This window comes from Equus quagga, chromosome 8 (genome assembly GCF_021613505.1).
Source record: "Equus quagga isolate Etosha38 chromosome 8, UCLA_HA_Equagga_1.0, whole genome shotgun sequence".
In the NCBI taxonomy this organism is placed as follows: Eukaryota; Metazoa; Chordata; class Mammalia; order Perissodactyla; family Equidae; genus Equus; species Equus quagga.
In genome coordinates, this window is record NC_060274.1 from 92719741 (window position 1) to 92723244 (window position 3504).

The 3504-nt window shown below is 55.2% G+C and overlaps 1 pseudogene; it reads right to left on the reverse strand.

Moving 5' to 3' along the window:
- Positions 1-904: 904 nt before the first annotated feature.
- LOC124243324 (nucleolar complex protein 2 homolog) lies at positions 905-3113 on the reverse strand (annotated as a pseudogene).
- Positions 3114-3504: the final 391 nt, after the last annotated feature.

Consider the following 3504-nt stretch of genomic DNA (forward strand, 5'->3'; position numbering starts at 1 on the left):
GCTTTGGGCCCCCAAAAGGGAGCTCACTTCAGGAGAGCAGCCCCTGTCCCCAGTGAAGGCTATGTTCCCCTGTTGAGGGGCATCATCCTGCTGGCAGAGCCTCACCCAAGCAAGAGAATTGGGACCATGGCTCTGCTCCCAGGAATTGCAGACCCCTCTCAGCCTGTGCGCTGAGCTGGTGGGTGGGCCCCTCAGACCTCCCAGCCCCCTTGCGTACTAACCGCGCTGATGTAAAGGCCCCTCCTACCATAGCTTATTTTCCTTTTCGTTTTGGATGCAAAAACACATAAGAATTTTAAAAACAAAAACATGTGACTTAAGAAGAAAGGAAGACGTTTCCAAAGCCTTTCTGGGAGTGACTATAGAGGCTGGTGCAGATGGCCTGGGGATGAGAACCTAGGCTCTGCACTGGGGCTCTGCATCCTGGGCAGCTTGAGACAAACCGAAGACAAAGGAGGTGGAAGAGGCCAGGAGGAGACATGTCATGCTACACGGGCCTTGGCTGTGCCCACAGGCTCCCTCTGGAACTGGGACTGCTCTCTGCGAGGTTTTCAGCATCCTGACATCAGGCGAGGGGACAGGGCAGAGCCCCTCTCCGGGTCAGCTTCCCTCACTGGGTTGATGTATCTCACCCACCGCTGTGAGGTGCAGTGGTAGACAGGCTCCAGGGTGCTGGTTTCCATGCCCAAGGCCACGGCTCCAGGGATTGGCACAGCTCTCGGTACTTTCTTGTCTTTTATGATATGAAAACAAAGCCACGTTCACCATCTACTGCCCTTCTCCCACTGCAAGCGTGCTGACCTCAGGGCCTCTGGGCTCAGGGGGGTCAGGAAGCTGCATGCCAGCTGCCCGGGAGGTGGGAACGCTGTATGGAAGCCCTCACAGGCCCCCAGGCAGGCAGCCCTCACTCCTCTTCAGAGAGCTGTAAATCCTGTAGCTCATCCTTCAGCCTCTGAGCCAGCTGCCACAGCATCCCAGGGTTCAGCCCTGCCTCTGTATCTAGGCCTCCATCCTCTGAGTTGCTGACTACTTCCTCCTCCTCCTCCTCCTCCTCCATGCCCTGCTGAGCTCTCCAAGGGGGGAGTGGGGAGTGGGGATGCAGGGGGCAGGCAGGCATCCGTCTGTTTGTGAACTCCATAATACAGTCCTGCTCAGCACTGTCCAAGTCTAAAGGTCCTTGAATTCCACTCAGTCCTCATCCTTCCTGTCTTCCACTTTCTGCCATTTTATCTGTGGAAAGTTCAAGTCTTCCAGCTACTCTTTGCCACTGATCCTAGCTGGATCTCTTGGTCCCTCAGTTTCCGCCACTGGAAGAAACTAGTACCTGGTGAGTGGGATCTCCTCCTCCCTGGTCTGTTTCTTCCAGGCATCCACTGCGTGCTGGTCGGACACACCAAAGGAGACCCTCTGGCGGTGGCAACGGATGTACCCTGTATTCTCCTGCACCTTCTCCAGCAGCTGGTGCACCTGCCTACAATAATTGCCCACTCTGCACTCCTGGGGTAAGGAGTTTAGCTGCAGGCTGGTGGGCAGTGCCAGCTCTGGGAAAGTGATGTCATGGGCCTGGCTGTGCAGGGATTCAGGGTGAGTTTGTACAGCTGCTCCACCAGGCCACCCCAGGATGCCCTCTCCTGCAGGTTGACCTTAGACAGCTTCACGATCTGGGTGAAGCATATGGGTGTGGAGCTCATGGGCCCCGGCCTCGTGTTGAAGCCTACCTGCTGGAAACCCTCGAGGATGAAGGGCAGTGCCTTGATGACGGGGCTACTGCTCTCTGAGAGCAGCCTTGGGGCCCGCATGCAGTGCATGGGCAGCGGGCAGAAGCTGGCAGTCGGGACCAGCTTAATGCAGCTAATGATGCCCTGGGAGAGGGGGTAAATCGAGGGCTGGAGGGCTTGCTGGGACAGACGATGCTGAGGGTGTGGCACCACAGGTAGAGGGAGTACGCCGACTGCCAGTTCAACTTGACTGTCATGTCTCCTTCTCGCACGAGGTCATGGAGTTGCAGAAGTGGATGGCAGCTGCTGGATGGAGAGGAAGGCATGCTGGTAGGTGCCACCGGTGAAGGGTGAACAGTGTGGTCAGGGTGTGCTGCATGAAGCTGAGGAGCGGCAGGGCACTGGGGGAGGTGACCTTGCAGTTCCTCAGGTACGTGATATACATTTACTTGAGGACGGGGCTCAGAAAGATGTCCGTCTTGTGCCGCAGACTCTTATGAAGACCAGGAAAGCCAGGACTCGTGGCCTCTCCTCACTTGTGCTCCATGGGACCACCGTCCTATTGGGAAGCATGTGGCGCTGTTTCAGAAAGGTCAGGTAGCAGAGCACCACACTGCTGAGTTGATGGAGGACAGCTGCTGCTACTGTCACCTCTGCCATGCAGGCCACCAGCTGTATGACTGAGCTCAGGTGAGAAGGTAAGACTTGATGTCCAAATAGAGGCCTCCCCTCTTACGCCCCATGCCCCACCGCCCCCTTGGCAGGCTGCTGGACAGCTGCAGCACCTACTGCCGTCTTTTGGGACCTTTCCAAACAGCAGCTTCTGGTAGCAGCCAAAGGGGCCTGGGAGCAGAAGGTGATCAGAGCGTTCAACACAGCCCTGTCCAAGACATGAAAGTTTTCTGGCTTCAGCCCCTTCCTGGTCTTGTTAGGTGGTGGCCCCAGCTGCTGGGAACACCTGCACAGCTTCGTGAAACCGCTCCGGAGTAAGGCGCTGCTTTGCCACTTACTTCAGTCTCTTGACCATGGTGAGGGTCACTGGGGCTGAATCCCTCTTCTTCACTCTGGGGACTCTGTCCTCACTCGTTCTTTCAGCATGTCTGGCGGAGAGGGGAACTGCTTCTCTTCGTCCTTAGAGCCGTCCTTGTCACTAAAGTTCAGCAGGCTCTGGTCATTTTCCTGCAGAAAATTGTAGAACTCCAGGTCTCTGTCCTTTAGCTGAGGGAGCTGGTCCTTGTGCTCAGAGGCATGGCCTTGACATTGGTCAGACATGGGGCTCCTTTCTGGCCCATCTAGGCTCCATGTGGCTCCTAGTTGTCGCAACCACTGGGGCTCCTTCTGGCTTGATTCTGACTCAGCAGAATCAAAGCCTGAAGCCAGGAACTCCTCTACCATCAGCTCCACCCGGCCCCTCCTGCGGCCCCATGGCACCGCCAGGACTTCCAGCGCTTCTGTCCACTCAAAATGTTGAAGAAGGGATGAGGGGCGTTAAGATGGCTGAAGTAGCCTTCCCTCTTCCTTTGAGAACATCATGAAATACAGACTCCAGTGCACAGTTACACAAGGTTGTAACCTGGAGAAGGCAGGGTACGAATCTGGCTCAGAAACAGAAGCTGTGTAAGTTTTTAAGAATCAAGTTCTTAGATAGATAGAGGCTATCAGTTCCAAGATAATTTTGGTTATATTACAAATCAGTTGCAGTCCCCTTCTTTTGTTTTGAAATGCAGTTGTATACCCTTTGTCATTGGAAACTGGGCATCTGTAAACTTTATAAATAATGAGCCTC